Here is a 22,109-nt window from a genome sequence, read left to right on the forward strand (position 1 = left end):
ATACATTGGCGAGTTAATTGTATATGTTATATAATTTCTAGGTATCATTGAAAGATTACTAAATGCATAAGTTGAAAACCAGTGTAGGAAAAAATGAAACAATAATGATAAAATGATAGATACAGAAAACATAAGAAAGATAAAAAGGCAAGAAAGGAAATGAAAGGCAGTATACAGAAGAAACAGGGTAAAATATTAGATATAAACCCAAATATCTGTTGTTAAAATATTTAGAAATAAAAGCATTTTACGTGTAATTAAAAAATTGTTAGACTGGACAGAAAACAAATTCAATCTGTAATTGCTATTTATAAAAAGATGATGTATAATATATGGACACTGAAGGACTGAAAGCAAAACATGGAGGAAATCTTTCCATGTAAATAATAACTAAAAGAAAATTGATAGGCTGTTTTAAGTTTGAATGAAATGGATTTCAAGGAAAAAGGTATTGTTTAAATGTGAAAATAATCACTTCATAACAATTAACACTTATTTCACAGGGAAGTTATAACAAGTTTAAATTTGTAAGCTCTCAGTAACATAGCCTCAAAATAAATAAGCCAAAATTGATGAGATCACAAGAGGAAATAAACAAATCATAGTGAAGAGTTTTTTTTTTTAATGTTTATGGATTTATTTTTGAGAGAGAGAGAGAGAGCAGTGAAGAGGCAGAGAGAGAGGGAGACAAAGAATCCATAGCAGGTTCCACGCTGTCAGCACAGTGCCTGTCATGGGGCTCGAACTCATGAACCATGAGAGCATGACCTGAGCTGAAACCATGAGTCAGATGCTTAACCAACTAAGCCACCTAGGTGCCCCCACAGTGGAGAGTTTTAACACACTTTCTCAGAAACTGATAAAACAAACACACATTTCAGTAAGGATATGGAAATTGTTAACAGCATGATCAACAGAATGAACTTAATGGATATATATTGGACACTGCATACAATAACAATACAATCCAGAGATCGACACATACAGTTGTGTAGACAATTCATCACACCAGTCAAAAAGAGGCTACATTCATTGAATAAATATGAATGGTGCTCCCTGCCATTGTACAAGAAACAAAAAGCAAGACACTACATGATAGCACTACACTTGTTCAAAATACATAGTGAAAATATGAAAACTAGGCCATATTCTTGACCATTTGCTTGTTATCCAATTGATTCCAAAGAATAGTTAAGTCTAAACTCCTGGGTTAGGAAATTCCAGTCTTAAGTTACTTCAGAATGAACATCGTGTCTAATCCATAAGGCATTATCTTTATGAGGCATGATATTGGTTTTATTTATATGCAAATGCTAAGTGAAAAGCATTGGTATCTATAGTCCAAACTTTTGAGTTAAACATATCTGCATGAATAATAATGACCAGATTTTAAATTTATTATTGTTGCCTAGGAGAAATTTAGATAAGAATAGAACAATATACAAGAGACCATCACACTGTGGGGAGCTTGCAAAGCAAAGCTTATAATTTGGGGCTTGATTTTATATATACTAAGCAGCACATAAAGTTTTCATGGCAGGGTATTAACATGTGCAAAGTAAGTATTTTAGAAAATCTGGGACATATTACATAGTGAAGAAACTGGAAGGAAAGCAAATCAGTGAAGAAGCCATTATAATACCTGCATGGCTTAGCTAGGTTGTAGTTCTTGATGGTAAAAGGACATAGTCTAGCTTGAATAAATAAAAATTATCCCCACATAACTTTGAGAAAAACATTTAATGTTAACAATCTATTATAAATAAAAGAGAATATTCATAGCAATTGGCAGCAAAGAGAAACATTTGGTTTATAAGAAGATAGTAACCATCAAAGTAAGATACTCCTCAATCAGCTGAGAATGCATCAGGTCAATTTGAATAGAAGAGAGACAGTACATCTTCCTGGTGACCTAGTCTACTTTGTCTTTAACAGAGAATAGGCTCAAAAATGGTGTAACTCTGGAACATTCCAAATAGGGACGAGTCCATTGGCAAATACATCTCTTTTGGGTTCTTTATATAAATAACTGACACTCATGTCCATACTACTAACTAATTAAAATAAAAATGTATATTCTCAAGATGAGAATAAAAGTATTACTGTGTCAATAGTTTCCTAGCATATAAGCAAAGAAGGATAAGAGGAGATGGGATTTAACTTTATACTTAAAGTATAAACTTCAAAGGCAGTAAAGTTAAAGAATAAGCAGCTCATATCCAGGCTGTTTTCATATTTGTCCCAAAGTTCAGAATTGTTATTCTGATTTTTCCCAGAAAGATCACCTTTTGTGCTGAAACCTTTGTGCTGAAACCTTTGTGCTGAAACCTTTGTGCTGAAACCAAGGTTTATATAATGCCTCAAACAAATACTCCTCAATCAAAAAGTTAAAGCTACTTATTGCTCTCAATGGAATGACCCTCAGAAATATAATTAATGAAGTAATGTTCCTTTGTATGTTATATTGAGCTTAAGTTGATGGGGATATTTAGAATTAAGGATAATTTGTATGTATAGTGTAAACAAAGGCTATTTATTTTATTGGGAAAATTTGGGGGACATTTCTACAATGTTCTTATCAATTTGCATTTCCTCCTTTTTTTAAAAAAATGTGTTTTATACAGTTATAATAGCCATAAATTAAAACCCTTAAATAGTTTATGAGTTTATGAAATTAAAACTTTTAGCTTATAAGAATGATGGTATTTATATTTATCTGTTTCTATATTTAAAAAATCAGTTAGAAATTATATTTAACTCTAGTCATTGCAATATCTTATTCCATGTTTTGAGGGATAACAATAAGCATCTAGAGGAGAAGCAGTATAAAATTGAAAAGGCTAGTTTTTAAGCCTGAGTAATAGGGAAGTCTTCAACAAACCACTTTTTTGTTTTGTTTTGTTTTTGTTTAAAGAACCTAATAGTTTCATTGTTTTTTTGGGGGTTATTTATTTCTTTATTTATTTTTTGAGAGAGAGAGCGAGCACATGTGCCTGCTCATGAGGAGGGTCGGCGGAGAGGGGTGTGGAGAGAAAGAAAGAGAGAGAGAGAGAGAGAGAGAGAATCCTAAGCAGGCTCCACACCCAGCACAGAGCCTGACATGGAGTTTGATTTCATTATGGTGAAATCACGACCTGAGCTGAAATCAAGAGTTGGATGCTCAACCGATTGAGCCACCCAGCCTCCCCCAACAAACCACTTTTAATCCCCTTTTCCCATCCATAAAGGGAATCCATAATATGAAACCAACATCTATAATATGTCATTTTATACATTTATATTACATTTTTACTAAGTACACTTATTTCAGAATGGGTACCGTTCTAACTGACTGTGAGTTGTGTTGTATTTGTTGCTGGATTCCCTGTTCTTCTATAGTTGAAAAGATCTAACACTTTCAAATTAAATTGTTCATCTTTAAAAAGGAAACTGAATTTTCTAGGAAGAAAACATGCAGAAAAATAAGTACTCATTAGCTGTGCTATTCAGGGCTGAAATGAGTGTCTGAAAATGGCCAGATGAAGTTTACATTTAATTTTCCCAAAAGGGAAAACTGGCCAAGGTATTTTGGCAGGTGTCTCTCCAAGCAGCCACATTTTCCCAGGGAATGTCTGTGTGCAATCCTTCCTCGTCAGTAGTTCACAAATAATGAACACTGGTCCTAGCTCTCTGCAGATGCATAATTTGGGCTTTTTAATCTGAGTGTTTTGTTGTTATTTAATTTTTTGTTTTAGAAGATCATTCCCTCCTGTAGGAAGGTTAGGTAAGATTTTTAATATGTCATATTTGAAATCATTTTATTATATGTTGTCTTGAATTTAGTCAATGTATATATAGAGAATACCTACTGTGTGTAAGACATTGGGCTTTGTGTGTGATGATGAATGAGGCGCATTTTTTTTTTTTGTACTTAAAGAGCTTACAGTCTAATGAAAAAGCCCTAAAAATGAAACAATAGTGCTCTGCCTAAAAAATAGCAGTATTCTCTGGGAAAATACATAAAGGAATGACTAACTCTGCCTGGGGGTTATAGGGAAGGCATCACATGTGCGTTGACATTTTTTCTTTATCTTTAAGACTGGGTAGAAGTTTGATGAGAAGAAAGGGGTGAGAAAGAGTATTCATACAGATGGAACACTGTGTTTAGAGATACCATTTTGTGAAAAGACCTAGTACACTGGAGGAACAGCGAAAGAGATTTTTTTTTTATTAGAAAGAGTGAGGTAATGCTGACAGCATCAGTGAGCAGAATATATTGAAAAAGAGAGACGCTATAAGCCAGGAAAAGGCATCAGAGATAAATGCTATTGAGATATAATGAGGGCTTGGAATGTCATGGTATCAATAAATTAATAGAAAAGCAGAACATTTAAAAATATATTTCTTGGGGCACCTGGGTGGCTCAGTCAGTTGGGCATCTGACTCTTCATTTTGGCTCAGGTCATGATCTCATGATCATGGGCTTGAGCCCCTCATTGGGCTCCATGTTAGGTATGGAACCTGCTTAAGATTCTCTTTTTCTTTCCCTCTGCCCCTCTCCCCCATTGTGCTCTCTCTCTCTAAAATATATATGTATATATTGTATACATGCATATAATTTCTTAAGTATAAACGATTTTATAATGGTCTTAAAGTGATTTTGGTGTACACAATGAATACTTTAGAGCAGTTGTTCTATTTATTCATGCCTTAAGCTGGCTCTGATGTTGGCATTGGGACTAGTATGGAAGAAGCAAATGCTTCTTCAGTCACATTCCCCAAAAGTGGCATTTTTAAAATATTTAAAGATATTATGTTAATTTACAAGGGTGAAGTTTGATGAAAATATAGTAGAGTAAGCAATATAAGAGTCTTTTGTATAGTTTGTGACTGATATATAAGTGGTTGCACCATGCAATACACAGAACACATGAGAATAGTTGGTGACACATTATGGGTCTTCTCCATCACCACCTCATTAGCAGGATCAGTTTTTGATCCTGGCCCTGCATGGGACTTCCTCCCCCTGATGTCATAACCTCAAATATTTTCTGATTTATTTATGCTTAATGAATGTATATAAAATGAATGGGTTTAAAAATGAATGTACAATGGCAAGATTTCATTCTTTTTGATTGTCGAGTAATACTCCATTGTGTGTATGTACCACATCTTCTTTATCCATTCATCCATAGATGGACATTTGGGCTCTTTCCATACTTTGGCTATTGTTGATAGTGCTGCTATAAACACTGGGGTGCATGTGTCCCTTTGCAACTATGTGGATGGAACAAGAGGATATTATGCTAAGCAAAATTAGTCAGAGAAAGACAAATATCATATGACTTCACTCATATGAGGACTTTAAGACACAGAACAGATGAACATAAGGGAAAGGAAGCAAAAATAATATAAAACCAGAGAGGGGGACAAAAACACAAAAGACCCTTAAATATGGAGAACAAACAGAGGGTTGTTGGAGGGGTTGTGGAGGAGGAACGGGCTAAATGGGTAAGGGGCATTAAGGAATCTACTCATGAAATCATTGTTGCACTATATGCTAACTAATTTGGATGTCAATTTTAAAAATAAAATTAAAAAAATGAATGTACAATGGCAAAAGGCCAACTGAATATGTAGAATACTGTATAGAGATCTAAAAGAAGTAAACAACCAGATGATTGATCTCAACAGGTGAAGACAAAAAGTAATTCTGCCATATGTGCAAAACACAGAGGTGATGATCACAATAAATTGAGGGTTGACTGCATAGTCTACATGGGAAAACAAAGAGGATTCTATTAATGGTCATTCCTGAAGGACAGAAATGTATGTGTGCTGCTTGTGCTGTGGCTGGTAGAAGGGGCAAAAAGATATAGGCTGGGGCTGAAAAGATAGTCAAGGATCAGACCACACAGAACTCTGGATGACATTAAGATTTTCCCTTTATCCTGAACACAATAAAAGTACTGAATTCTTTTTAAGAATATGGGTAAGATGAGGGGTGCCTGGGTGGCTTGGTCGGTTAAGCGTCCGACTTCGGCTCAGGTCATGATCTCACGCTTTGTGAGTTCGAGACCTGCGTCGGGCTCTGTGCTGACAGCTCAGAGCCTGGAGACTGTTTCAGATTCTGTGTCTCCCTCTCTCTCTGCCCCTCCCCTGTTCATGCTCTGTCTCTCTCTGTCTCAAAAATAAATAAACGTTAAAAAAAATTAAAAAAAAAAAGAATATGGGTAAGATGATAAAATTTGTATTTCAAAATTAACACTGTCTGTTGTAAGAATTTGATAGATGAGGACCAGAGTAGATAATAGAGAAACCAGTCAAAAGTTTTTTTTTTTGTAGAGATTTGGATAGCTTTCTTAGACTATAACAGCAGCCTTGTAGATAGAAAATGAAGGACAATTTTAAGAGACTTACAAGTTATAAAAGACAGGAGTTAATAAACTGGAAATAGAGAGTAATGTTGAAGGAAAGGAGATGTCAAGATACACAGTTTGCATTACTGGATAAATGGTGGGGTCTTCCAATAAGGTAGGGGAGAATGGGGTATGACCAGGTAGGTATAGAATGCAGGCAAGAGTATAATTTTGGTTTTAGAGATACCCAAAGGGAGATGACAAGTACATAAAATGGTTTAGGATGGAGATATCAATTTGAAAGTCATCTGCAATATATGGTAGCCAAATAAAATTTCCTACATAAAATGTTTAGTATGAGAAGGAAATATAATCTATCAGTAAGCCTTGAAGAATTCCAAATACTTAATGGATAGGTTGAGCAGATAACCAAACAGGCAAAAGGGCTAACTAGAGAGTATTCTGGGTCATGGAAACTAAGGGAAAAAAAGAGTTTCTAGAATGAGGGAATAGCAAATTGTACCAAATGTTGCCAAGTTTCACATTATATATGGCCCGAACTGTGTCCATTTTGTCTGGTGACTTGGAGCTTCTTGGTGACCTGAGGCAGGGCTGTTTTAGAAACATAAATGGAAACCAGGCTGGAGTGTTTTCAACAGTAAATAGTGGGAGGTGAGTAAATGACCAGTGTAGTATGAACTAACGTCTTTGAAAAATCACTTTGAAGAGGTAGAGAAGGAAGAGAAGGAAGAAAGAAGATATTGAATTCAAGGGAAGATTCTTTCGTTGTTTTGCAAAGACTTTATTTTTTTCTTTTAATAGAAAAGACCTGATCATGTTTTAGTCCCTGTGAGAAGAACCCATTTGAGAGAGTAAAGAGGTAATAGAGTGAGTTTCCTGAGAAAGCACAAGGAAGTGATATTTTGAATGGAAGAGAGGCAAAGAGAAAATATGACAGTTGGCATGCAGATGGGAAGTGCATTCCCATGAGTACAATCACAACTTGATGAATTAAACACTGGGCTTTGAAGGAAAATAAAGTACAAATAAAGAACATGGATCACAGTCACACACTACTCGCTAGAGCATAGGTTGTAGGATGTACTCAGTTCCAACCAGTTCTAGAGGTTGTGTGAAGTTATTTGTACTTCACTTCTTTGTCTTTCACTCAAGTAAAGCAGATTGGAATGCAAGTAGAATGAAATTATTATTGGGATAATTCAAATCTTTGAAATTATTTTTTAGGGGCACCTGTGTGGTTCAGTTGGTTAAGTGTCCTACCTCAGCTCAGGTCATGATCTCACGGTTCGTGGATTCGAGCCCTCTGTGATGACAGCTCAGAGCCTGGAGTCTGCTTCAGATTCTGTGTCTCCCTCTCTCTATGGCCCTCCTCTTCTCACACTCTGTCTCTCTTTCTCTCTTAAAAAAAATAAACATTGAAATTATTTTTTATATATGTAGTTTATCATTAGTTATAAATCACTTGCAATGCATTTCAAAACTGGGAAAGACGAAATGATATCAAACATTGAAGGTAAAGATTGTCTCTCCAGATGATAGTCACTCCCAAACATGTATGTTTTACACCTAATAATATGAAAGGAGAAATAACTTTTCTTGTACAATAGAAAGATGATAAGACTAGAACAAAAAGATATCCAACACACTCACCCTTAAAAATCCTGTTTATGCCTATAAAATGTGTCTTTAAGACTTACAAGATGAATTAGTTAAGGTCCTCAATTTTTCCTGGGTGGAAATATCCTGTTTGGGGGACTTTACACTTCAACACTTCACTCTATTGGTATCATAAAATTGTGTATGCTCATCTGTGAGAGACTTAGAAGACTTTCTCAAAAGTACTAAGGAGGAGGAGAATTCCATCCATAGAAGCAAGGTTGATTTGGTCCAGAAGTTCACTGTCTCAATTGAAACATAAATTATTCTTAAGCTGAAAGGAACCTCTGTAATCACAAGGTCTCCCAGCCTGGATCAATAATATTTTCAGAGAGGCTAAGTGTGATCAAAAGAAATGGAAGCTTGAGGTTATTTTTCGCCTTTCATTTCACAATATCAAAACAGCTCTTTCAGCTTAGTCATACAAAGAATCTAGAGTTGATGAATAGAGCTCTAAATAACACTCAGAAATTATTGGTCAACATGGAATACTACGTGGCAATGAGAAAAAATGAAATATGGCCTTTTGTAGCAACATGGATGGAACTGGAGAGTGTGATGCTAAGTGAAATAAGCCATACAGAGAAAGACAGATACCATATGGTTTCACTCTTATGTGGATCCTGAGAAACATAACAGAAACCCATGGGGGAGGGGAAGGAAAAAAAAAAAAAAAAAAAAGAGGTTAGAGTGGGAGAGAGCCAAAGCATAAGAGACTGTTAAAAACTGAGAACAAACTGAGGGTTGATGGGGGGTGGGAGGGAGGGCAGGGTGGGTGATGGGTATTGAGGTGGGCACCTTTTGGGATGAGCACTGGGTGTTGTATGGAAACCAATTTGACAGTAAATTTCATATATTAAAAAATAAAAAAAAAATAATTTGGAAATGAAAAAAAAAAAAAAGAAAACCATAAGAGACTCTTAAACACAGAAAACAAACTGAGGGTTGATGGGGGGGGTGGGGGAGAGGGGAAAGTGGGTGATGGGCATTGAGGAGGGCACTTTTTGGGATGAGCACTGAGTGTTGTATGTAAGCCAATTTGATAATAAATTATATTAAAAAAAGAAAAAAAAATAAAAAAAATAATAAAAAAAAATACATTCTTCTAGAAAAAAAAAAAAAGAAATTATTGGTCAACAAAGAAGCAGGATTAGATACAAGATTATGGATCTAGGTATTCCATGTTTGAAAGAGATATAGAGACAATTATTATTTTATTTTATGGTTATTTTTAGATAATGTAAAGAGAAATATTTGGCTATATCCTAAAACTTCACAGTGGTAAAATACTGAGGTGCCTCTCATTGGAAAGAAGTTGACTATTCTGATGAGTCTTGGATATTAAAGCTCTAAGGATCTTAAAAGGTGTTTCCAAGACCAAATTATACCAGAAGATGTAGAGGATGTGAGGTGCCCTGGCATAACCAATTAGAGTCACAATCATTCCCATTGGGTGAGAGAAGAATACTATATTATTATTTTAAGGAATTTAAGACACATGCAAGATTTTAGACTCAATAATCTTCTAAGTCTATCCTATAGAAGCAAATATAAAAAAGTTATAAACAGTCTACATACAGTGGCAGCATAATAAAAGCAACTCATTTTTTTCAGACACACACCTGGAGGATTGCAATGCCTTACTTGATTAAGTGATTGTATGTGAGGGTCTCAAACCCTGAGGAAATGGACCAAGGATGACAGATGAAAATGTGAAATGTAATTGCCTGTTTGTAGCTGAAGCATTGATCAAATGGCTGAACAGCTAACAGAGTGTACTCAAGGAGACCTTGAAAGAGACGTAACCTAGCCTTGAATTTTCCATTCAAGTATCCTAATACATAAATATAAAATCTAAATTTTTATCCAGCTTGAATGAGTGAATCTGGCCTTTTTAACAAGAAGACAACTATTTTGACTATTTTCCAATGGTGCCAATGAGGTCTATACCCACCACTTTGAACTCTTGTGCCAGATATTCCTTGGGGGAATTATCAAAATTTCACTTTGTGTCTGAGAGAGGCCATGAGAATATGTGGAGATAGAAAACATCCATATTTGTATATGTACAACATTCCAAACCTATGCTTTCCAAGAAAATACATCTCAGTATTATTGGTTTGTGTTTTCAGTCTGGATACATTTTCCGTCATAAATAGATATGCATATATTGACTGATTTGTGTCAAAGAAAAAACACAAAAATTGCAAAACTTTACACAGATGTTGATGGCAGCTTTATTCATAAGTGCCAACAGTTGGAAACAATCAAAATGTCTTTCAGTAGGGGAATTGGTAAATTATGGCATATCTAGGGGTGCCTGAGTGGCTCAGTCGGTTAAGCGGCCGACTTCGGCTCAGGTCATGATCTCGCGGTCCGTGAGATCGAGCCCTGTGTCGGGCTCTGTTCTGACAGCTCAGATCCTGGGCCTGTTTCAGATTCTGTGTCTACCTCTCTCTATCCCTCCCCCATTCATGCTCTTTCTCTGTCTTAAAAATAAATAAACGTTAAAATTTTTTTTTAAAAAATTTTATAAAAAAAATTATGGCATATCTATACAATGGAATATTATCCAGCACTAAAAATAAATGAGCTATCAAGTCATGAAAAGACATGGAAGAACCTTACATGCATATTTCTTTTTTTTTTAAATGTTTATTTATTTATTTTGAAAGAGGGAGAGAGAGCAGGGGTAGGGAAGAGAGAGAAGGAGAGAGAGAATCCCAAGTAGGCTCTGCATTGCCAGAGCCTGGTTGAAATTTTGCAACCCGACATGAGGCTTGGACCTACAAACAGTGAGATCATGACCTGAGCCAAAACCAAAAGTGGGATGCTTAACCGACTGAGATACCAAGGTGCCCCAAAAGCATATTCCTAAGTAAAAGAAGATAATATAAAAAGACCACATAGAGTATGATTCCGACAATATGACATTTTGGAAAAGGCAAAATAAAGATAGCAAAAAACATCAGTGGGGGTTAAGAGTTGGGGGCTGGTGGAAAGTTGAGTAGGCATAGCACAGATTAATTTTAGGGGAGTGAAAATACTTTGTATGATACCATAATGATGGATACATGTCATTATACATTTTTGTCCAAACAGTAGAATGTATAATATCAAAGGGAACTGTAATATCAACTATGAACTTTGGATGATTATGATATGTCAATGTAGGTTCACTGATTGTAACAAATGTACTGCCATGCCAGGAATGTTGGTAGTTGAGAAGGGTATGCAGGGTGGAGGGTATATGAGTATTCTCTGTACTTTTTGCTCAGTTTTTCAATGGACCTAAAACTCTTCTAAAAAGTACAGATTATTTAAAAGGAGGACAAATTGTAAGCCTTTATGGCCCATGCGGCTCTTCTCATAGGTTGTGGGTAAATGAGAGAAAGAAGAATAGTGGAGAGTACTGTTTATTACTGAAAAGAATTAGAAAATGATGAGCTTATTTTCCTTTTTTTTATAGCAATACTATTTGAATTAATCCTGACATTCTATGTATTAGTCATCCCAGGAAATTTCAACTATAGAATAAACAAAAAAGTGGGGAAGGTGTGGATGAAAAGAGCAGAAACTGGAGAGACGCTTCAATGAATAAAAAATTAACACTAGTTTTGAATTATGGTGAATTGATATGGTGCACATACTATTCCTCTTGATTTAAAATTAAAAAAATTAAGAAAACAAATGATAATAGTGAGAAAACCAGTAGATTAGATTTCAGTATATATTTTAGTAGACAAAATTAAGGTAGAAGACTGTTGATTGGTAAGTAGCAGAGAAAGGTGAAAGATGGACTATGTATGCCAGGGTGAACTGAAAGCTGAGAGAGATCAGTCTCTCAGGGAGGCCCATTGAACGTTAGTTAGGCTCTGGACTCAGAACCAATGAACCAGATAAAGGCGGTAACATAGTAATGAATGCAGGTGGCTTACTGAAAGTCTTTGAAGAGTAAGCTATTTTTCTTTCTTCATAATTATTTAGAACATCCTAGAGCTGGCCTGAGGAAACTTACAAATGAGTTGAAGGGAACTATCACGGTACAAATCAGGAACATCTTCTGAAATTTGGTGGAAAGAACTGAAAAGAATAGGAATTGTGAGTTTGGATCCAAAGAAAGGAGAAAAAACTCTGGGTACAAATCTTGATTTTTAGCGAAGAATATTTATATTACCATAAAATTTAAATGATGTAATTTGGTTGCCAATTTTTAGAATCAACGTACAGTTAAATATTTAAAGTTAGCTATGGTTTCAAAGTCGAATGTAAATGTTAATCACTCAAAAAAAAATAAAAGTAAATGTATACCAGACAGGCCTTGGAAGTGCTACTGGAGTTGCTAACTAAATGGAGAGCCATTTGGAGGACTATGGATGGGGAGACAAGTAGGGGGTTTATAGATGATGAAGTGAGAAAATCCAGCATTAGGCATGTTATCTAAATGCTGAAGTGACAAAAACTTAGAATAGTGATATAACTACTGGATTTAAAGAGGTGGGGTGGTAATGCACTAAGGTAAATCCTTACCTCTTAGCGCGCAATTAAGAGACAACGCCTAAATTCATAAATCAGGAAGTAATAGAAGTAAACCATCATTTAAGCTTATTGGTTGCCTCTGAGGAGCAAGACTGGAGGAAATACGTGATAGAACAGTGAATTATTATTTTTCTATGAGCCCTTTTGTAATATTTGATTTTTAAGATTATCTGAGTTAATTACTTTCATTAAAATTCGGCAAAACTAAATACTGGTGATGTCACCTTACTTTGTGGAAAAACATAGTAGGAAATCATATTACAAAATGAATCTGTATTTGTTATGAGAAAGTATTTAATTGATTGTGCATCTTCTAGATTATTTCCTGCTTTTAAATTCTGAATTGGAATAGATAGTATTTCATGAGGCAATCTTAGCTCTCCAAAATGTGAACCTAACTTGATCCCTTAAAAAGTACATTATATTGTATTCCTTTGACTACAGCATATGTTTCAAATTTCCTATCATAAGATTCAATGAACACATTCCACAAACTAGCTTGAATCAGTCTTTTTCACTAAGCATAGTTGTATGTGCAGGTTTTTGAATAAGTCCCTGCCCATTTCAACCTTGCCTCTGCCATATACCTATTGTATGTTTTGGGATAAGCTGTGTGAGCCTGATTATATAGTCTTTAGTCTTCCCTTTTGCAAAATGGGATCATTATTGTTTCCAGGGAATTGTTTTCAGAATAATGCTTAGCATTATTTCTGGCATGAAGAAAGTGTTGAGTAAATATTAATTGTTACGAATATTACGGGAGTGCTCCATCTATAGAACCTTCTGTATGTAGCCCACACTACAGTAACAGTGTTTTACTCAAATGATTATAATACTTTATTTTTGTAGTATTCTGTTGGTATAATCATTTATTTAACATTTCGCCCTTCTTTGTTTAAATGTCTCTCATTTATAAATATAGATTATGTCTTTTTGAGAAGAGTAACCATGTTATATTCAACTTTGTGTTCTCTAACTCACTGGTATTATGCCTGATATATGAAATACGAATCAAAATAAAGTCTCTTAAAAAGAAAATAACAGGAAAAAATGAGAAATTATGTGGAATTCTTAATTAAAATTTCCGAATATTGGCTTTAGGAACATAGATGTATTTACAATTTCCAGGGATTTTTTTTTCATTCACTAACTACTTTAATCTTCAAAAGTTTGGTAAGAAAAGTAATTTCTTTATTCCCTTTTTAAAAATAATGTAGAATTATTTAAATTAAAAAAAGTAGAATCATTATTCCCTTTTTAAAAATAATGTCAACAAGGGACAATGAGGGTTCTACATATTTACTGATTAAGAATTAAAATAATGAATACTAATAATAGTGATAGTGATGATAAAATTACTCCCAGGTTATTTCTTATAGTGTGCTGTGTCTTATTTGGAAACTGTTAGAAATGGTTGAACAAGGATTGAAACACGTCATAATTCTTAACATTGTGTTCCACCACTAAGTCTCTTCTCTCTTCCCCTAATGAAAGAAAGCTAAAGAAAAACATGATTCATTTGCTCAAGATGCTAAAACCCCAAAAAGCACTATTTTTTGAAATTCAAGAATGACATAGAGCATAGAATGCTGAGATGTTTAAAAACTACTAAGGATGTATGATTAGGTATAAAATTTATGGAAATTGCCTAATATTGATTAGATCAAATGGCTTGAGGATGTTTGGGTACCTTTGTTAATAATAGGAGTTTTATTGCATAATAATAGAGGTTTTATTTTTATTTAAAGTCCAGGAGTTATTTTTTTTCATGGGCATAAATGTTATTCCCTTTAATGATAGAAAACAGCAACACTCAGAAGAAAATTGAGCTCTGTCCCACTTCTCTGTCTGCCCTTGGCTAAATCCCTCCAAGTATCTATGTTTCCTCTCCTCATTGGCAGCATGATGCTCTCAATGTTCCTTCCTAGTTTAACATGCCACGATTCTATGAAAATCATTGTGAAATAAAATGAGGAACTAAACAGCAAAAAACCCACAAGGAGACAAGTAATTACTAACTACTTTATGGCAGAGTACTGTCCTTATCCAGTGTGGTATGTTTTCTGTAAGTTCAGACTGACTTGCTGCTATTCATAATTATACTAAAATTTATCAAATGGATAAAAATTGAAATTGTTATGTTGTGATACTATAGCTATAAAAATAAAGACGTTTCTTTGAGCTGAAAAAAAACAAAAAGACTTTACACTTCCACAATGATTTCCATTTGAAATGACCTTAGAGAAAATGGCTTGCACTTCTTCACCCTAAATTACAGCACATTCTTCCATTGAACTAAAAAGTTTTATTTTTAAAGTTGAAACTCCCTTTGGGTGATTCAACTACAATGCGTCTGTAAGACTCAGAGCCTGCCAGAAGGAATGCTGTCACCAAGAGAGGAAGATTAATAGTAGTAATAGCAGTCCAGATTTGACCCTCTGATAATCTGAGATCTCAGAGGAATAGCTACCTCAAAATTACTGTTCCTAAAATGTATTTACAGAGAGTAACTAGGGCAGTGAATGAAGTTTCAAACTCTAGCAAAGAAGCCTGAAATTTAAAGCTATTTAATATTGAAGGATGCAGGTATAGATTAAACCATGTACGTTTTCATTTGAATCACATTTCTAGAAGTAGTAGACAGATTATTCTAGGAACTCCTAAACAATGTAGTATTTTATCAGATTTTTATTTCGAGATTCTATAAAAATAGTCTTATCACAGCAGCCTGTAGTAACATGAACAGTGAGAAAAAGCCAAGGAACATCTCTGTTAAAAAAAAATAGTTTTTTAGGCCTTTTAGATGCACCATATGTCACTGCTGAATCTGCAGCTTTCAAATGTTCATGGCCAAGGTATAAATAAATACAGCTTATTCATTCCAGCAACCAGAATTTTTATTTGTAGTAAAACATTGCATGTGGATCTTCAAGCTCCAGATTTGATCCTCAGTTATAGGCATTCGTTATTGACTCGAAAGTCTTCCCCCAAATATCTAACAAGTGCTTATAAAATTTTAGTCAATATATTTTGGGGAAACAAATGCGTGTTCTGCAGCTTGCTGCTACTTTTGGAACTGTCTTGCCTTACGGAGCATTGTCACTGTAGGACTGAAGCATATGTGAAAATTCTAATGATGGTACATAACTCTCCTCCCTGTTTATTTGTTGCTTCTGTTTCTCAGACTGCCTCAGGATAGCACACAGCTGAGGGAAGAGGCACACAGAACTGTTAACAGCTTGACTTCAAGGTAATAGACAAAACATTTGCTTTCACAATCTCTTCTGACATTTGATAGGATAGGAAAGTTAGAGCTAGGTGTGGAAAAGAGGGAAGTTTAGTCTATCAAGTGTTTTCAGATCCCATGCACAAATGACAAATGAATGGTGACTCTTTTTAAGATACGTTCACAATAAGATTAAAACTAATGGGGCTATTCATTACCGTTAATTACATTCATAAACATCTGGTGATTATAACACACTCATAAATTAACATACCTTTAAATTATATAAATTAGATGGCTTAGGGTATGCTTTGAATACTTATGAAATTAGTGAAACAAAATCTGTGGCAAGTAATACTGCCATTTCCTATGTGTTGGTAACTATATTTTTAAAATCCGTTTTGGGGAATAAATGAAGTAAATTATATGAAGAAAAAATTGAAAAGGATACTGAATTATTTGGGAATTATTTGAATTATTTGGGAGGGTCCTGGCAAGATTTAGACAGTAAAACCTTAGATTGCAAGTAACTTGTTCTGCCTCTGTTCTGCAAGGCAAGCAAACGTTCCTAATACATTTTAACCTGATAAACAAGCGATGTCTTGCACTATGAGTAGTATGTCACGCCAAACATCGTATGATCACAACTGAGCCAATAGTTTTTGAAGTTTGCTTCGATATACAGATGCTTTGGATTACAAGCATGTTTCTGGAAAGAATTCGCTTCGCAAACCAAGGTTTGACTGTATAATACACAAAGCATTGCTTCTGTTCGAGCCGGACCTGACAACTGAGGCTTTGCCATTTTGGGGTCCCACATTATCTCTTTTGACTACTGAATGCCTAGAAAGAGAGCCAAAGTCCCTTCCACCATAACATTCTAGAGTTCCATAAAAACATAAATTAAAGAAAATGTATCTATACTAACTGGCTTCACTAATATGGGTATTACTTTTTTTTTCTGGCTTCGCCACATGGAAGCCTTATTTATTTATGTTATTATATACACATAAACACTTATCTGAAATACTTTTACAAATAGTTGTAACAATATGCACACATACACAAATTTTAGGTTCACTTGAATTCTAACACTATGTTGACATCTCATATGAATTGTTAGCAATTTATTGTTGACTATCATATTTATACTTCAAATAATTTAAAAACAATTAATGAGAAATTTTAAAAATGCTTTGAAAATTTTAACCAATTACTTGCAATGCTTGTTAAAAAAAGGATATTAACATAATTCATTATTAACATCTGTTTCTAAAATAATACTTAAAATGCCAATCTTAAAATGTCAGATCCAACCATTTTATTTCAGGGATCCTCTAAATAGTATCTTTTTAGATATGACCTTCAGAAAAATCTGACCTGCAGAACAATCCAGGAAATAATACATTTCTGAGTTTTCTCCCACAAGCTCTCCATATATTAAAACATTCATGGAGCATCTTCTGTGTGAATATCACTCATCTCTAAAAGGTGCTTTGACACACACAAAGCAGCTAAACGACAATCTCTAGTGATCAGGATACCTTGTAGAGAAGATTATAGGTAAAACCTAGTAATCTGTCTGTGTACTAGAGCTTTGTCCCAGCTTATATACATGCAGACCCTTGGAAGGAAGATAACAATCTATTGATAAAATAGTTACTTCAGTGATTGACTTAGAGGAAAGATGCTTCTAAAGGTAAAGGTTTGCAAAGGGAATAACTGAACATGAACCAGGCGTCTTCAAGAAACATGATGAAACCCTTCTTTCCACCCATGCGCTCACTTCATGTATTTTGTTTTGATTGCTTTCATTGCAGTGTTCACAGGCAAAAACTTGGACAGACAGGAGTTTCTCCTTGCTTCTAAAAGGCATTTCATAAAACCCCTTGTATTTCTCAATCGTGTTTTCCTCTTGGGAAGCATATGGAGATTCTACAGAGATCATCCTTTAACAAACTTCAGAGAATAGTGCTGATACTCGAATTATTTTCAGTTGTTTACAAATAGTAAAAAATGTATATATACATATATATATAATTTCTTTATCACATTGATAATTAGACTAAGTGACCAGTCTGATGTATTAACCATTTTCCCTATATCTGATAGATTATTCCCATATAATGCTCTGATGTGGCCTGAGGAATTCCTGCAGAATAAAGTGTATGACATATGGTAGGAATTTAGTAGACATATGTTGAATGGAATATTAAGGAAATGAGTTAGTCTTTTCAGTTTTATTATTAAATGTCTACACTACACCTATTTTTTCTGAACTATTTGGTTTCACCTACCATTTACTTCATAGATTAACATATGTCCAGTCTTTTTAAATAATGCATTGTTCACTTATTGATGAACTGAAACTGATTCATTTATTCAACATGAGTTTATGAATATCTTCTTTATGTAAAGTAATTTTTTAAAGTAAACAAAATACATTGCATGCCCTTGAGTTTACAAATCATTTCAGGGAAACCTACATGGAAACAATTAGTTTCATGATTATCATTAAGATTTAGAAACATGGTGTAGAAACAAACTGATTTTTATCTATGGATCAGAGACATTTTCAAAGAAACAGTGATTAATATTCCACAGGATAATAGTGGAGAATGGGCATTGCTTCCATAGAAATTAAGCACGTGAAAGAGAATAAAAGCATGAAATAACATGTGGTTAGGGAATTTCAGGTATTTTTGTATGGTTGAAATACAAGATGATGTTTGGAGTATAAGATGATACAAGGATTGGTTACACATAAGATGGGAAATGTCTAGTAAAAGTTGAAATGAGAACAATGATATTTAGAGAAAATTATTCGAGAGATCTTCTCTTTTCTACACATTCTAAGGTTTTTTTTTTTTTTTAATGTTTATTTTTGAGAGATGCAGGGAGAGAGAGAGAGAGAGAGAGAACATGATCATGGGGGGGGGGGGGGGGAGACAGAAAATCCATAGCAGACTCTGTGCTGTCAGTACAGAGCCCAAAGCGGGGCTCAAACTCACAAAAAGTGAGATCATGACCTGAACTGAAATCAAGAGTTGGATACTTAACCAAATGAGCTACCTAGGTGCTGCTATACATACTAAGTTTTAATTTGGTTCAAATTATATGAGAAAACCCTAGATGTTTACCTATTTGGCATAACATTGATTTCTTCCCTTCAACTCATATTTCTTCTGGAAGCCTCACTGAGGTATGTTGACTATATCTTTCAGCCTTATAAGAAATCATTAAACATTTTTATATAAATCATATTTTTATTTTTTGTAAATTCACAGTTGAGAATTTTTTCTCCCCAAAATCAGTTATCTAACATATTAAATGTATTTTAATATTTAGTTTCAGTAAATTCTTTATCTTTTTTTGAAACAATGGTAAATTACTTCCTTTGTGGTAAAAAAAAAAACTGTCTAGTTTGCCATGTTTTTATTTTTTGCATAAAACATGAGAATATTCAGATGATGCTTTGTAAGTTAGGATATTGGTTTCTTTCTGTTTACATTGGCTTATTTTTAATTTCTCTTTTCTTATTTTTATTGCTTATGTCTCTAGATAAAACATTTTCCAAATTATTATTCCAATGTGTAGGAGTAAAAGAAATCAACATCTTAGCCTATGGTAGTATGCTTCTATTAATATAATTCTATTATCCCAATTTAAAAATGTTTATTTTCCATAATTATTCAAATCAAAATATCCTACAGATTATCATGTTATTTAAATATTTGTAGAATATAGTAAATATACATATTTTCCTATTTGAGGAGTTTATTTCAATAGGGTTTAGATAGCATGTTCTGAAGCTGTTTCTTAGGCTATTTTGTGCTTTTTAACATTTTTAAAAAATAAAATTTTTAATCATGCTAATATTAGAAAGGTATTTAATATAATAATTAATATATATTAATATGTATTAATAATATATTAATATATAATATATTAATTTAATATAAGAAATGGATAACAATAACTAGCCTTCTTTTTAATAATTGTAGGAAACTGTATGTTCTGTCTGTGATCTAATGGTTTAATTAATGAACATTTCTTTTGGTTTGTCCATACTTCCTCTTGCACACTTTAGAGGCAAGAGAAAATTGGAATAGAGTTACAATTTAGTACAGAGAACACATACTATTTATATATAAATTAATAATACAAATTCTTTAAAGATAAGAGTAAATAAAACAGCTTCTGCTGCAGGGAAACACAGACAGAATCAAGTAGCAGGGGTAACAGTAATACTTACTGTCAGTAGAACATAGTGTGAACATTTGGTTTCTAGAGATGGAATTGGATCCCACCTCTGCCAATTGCAACTTGGGAGCCACGGTGCAAGTTATTTTACCTTTCTAATTCTCAGTTTTCTCACTGTAAATATGTAGAATTATCAGCACATTCTTTTTAGGATTGGTTAATGCAAGTATTAAATGCAAATTGGTTTAAGAGCTTAGCAGTTTATTATTATTATTATTATTAGAACCATAGTAAGTGAGATTTAAAGTGCTACAAGGAGAGGACCAAAATTATAATTACTTTTGAGGGATTCAGAAGGCAGTCGTTGAACTTAGCTATAAGATTTAAAATTTTTGACAAGTGCAGTTACTCAAAGCAGTATGATCAAAGAATTGGAGGCAGGAGAGCTGGTGGTCAAGATTGAAGTTTACTTGGAGTATGGGGGTCATATGAGGAAATACTGAGAAATGAGGCTGAAAACATAAAGATCAGAGTGTGAAAGGGCCTATTTGTCAACCTGTCTCAAAGACTACTTAATTGTGTCTCTCTCTTAGATGTTGAACTGTTTTCTCTACAGATTTTTAAGCAGGTTGCTAAATGATTTCTAGTTACATAATCTTTACAATATTAAGTGGACTTAAAGCCCTACAAAATATTATGGGTCTTATATACAAACACTCAGAAATGATCACATTAACATCCTCCAGGCACACACACACACATATATTTCAAGGCAAACATTTAGTCGCCATGTTTAGCAAATATTGCAAACAAAAATAATATTTATGAAAACAACAGGCTGTATGAGCAGATTTTGTGAAAGGCAGGGTGACTCTTGAATACTCAGAAATGGATACTCAGAATAATGATTGAATGACTAGGTTATGACAAGGTTAGGCCTCATTTTGTAGAAACGGTCTTATTGTTGACTTGCCCTTTTCTCGCTGCACAGACTATAGGCAACAATAAAGACGGATAATGTTATGTAGACAATGTTTCTCTGTACTATTAAAGTCCACAAAGTAAGAGACACAAAAGAGCAAAGAGCTGTCTTCTCACAATTGATTCTGTCAGCTACAGTCTCTGTAGGGGATAAGAACATCCTAATTTGTATGTATCTTCCTCAAATATCAAGTTTCCAGTGGTTTAAGACTAAACAATTCACTTCAGTAAACCTCTATGGAGCATCTATCCTAAACCAATTGCCATGTAAAGCTCTGGTGGAAAGATCAAGGGGAACGAATGACAAAGGCTATGTATATGAACTCATACATTTCACACAAGGCATACTACCCTAAGTGCTAAGAATAGGTATCAGTGGACTCAGGAGGGAGCTTTATTCCTCGGTGGCAGGGCAGAGATGGGTCATGAGTCACAGAGGGAGTAAAACATAAGTTGTAATTTGAAGGATGGTTAGGATATTGATAGCTTAAAATGTTTTCCACATAGGGAATATTTTGAGAAATGATATAATTTAAAAATCTTTCAGGCAAAAAATAGAGAGTAAGAAAAAAACATAAAACCGCAGAAGTCCAAGTATATTCAAAATATGGAAGCAGCCCAAATGTCTATCGATAGATGAATGGATAAAGATGTGGTATATATACCACATATATGGTACATATATACATAGTATATGTATACATACTGTGGAATACTACTCAGCCACAAAAAAGAATGGAACTTTGCCATTTGCAATAACACGGATGGATCTAGAGGGTATAGTGCTAAGTGAAATAAGTCAGTCAGAGAAAGACAAATACCATATAATTTCACCCATGGGTAGAATTTAAGAAACAAACCATGGGAACAAACAAAGAAAAAAAAGAGACAAACAAAAAACCAGACTCTTAAATACAGAGAACAAACTGGTGGTTGCTGGAGGGGAGGTGGGTGGGGAGATGGGGAAATAGATAAAGGTGATTAGGAGTACATTTCTCTTGATGAGCACTGAGGAATGTATAGAATTGTTAAGTCACTATATTGTACACTTGAAACTAATATAACACTGTATGTTAATTATACCTGACTGATGTTTTGTGTTTTTTTAACGAAAACACCTAAAACTGGAGAAGTCCAGGTATATT

This window comes from Panthera pardus, unplaced genomic scaffold (genome assembly GCF_024362965.1).
Source record: "Panthera pardus isolate Hobbes unplaced genomic scaffold, ASM2436296v1 HiC_scaffold_16, whole genome shotgun sequence".
Classification (NCBI taxonomy): domain Eukaryota; kingdom Metazoa; phylum Chordata; class Mammalia; order Carnivora; family Felidae; genus Panthera; species Panthera pardus.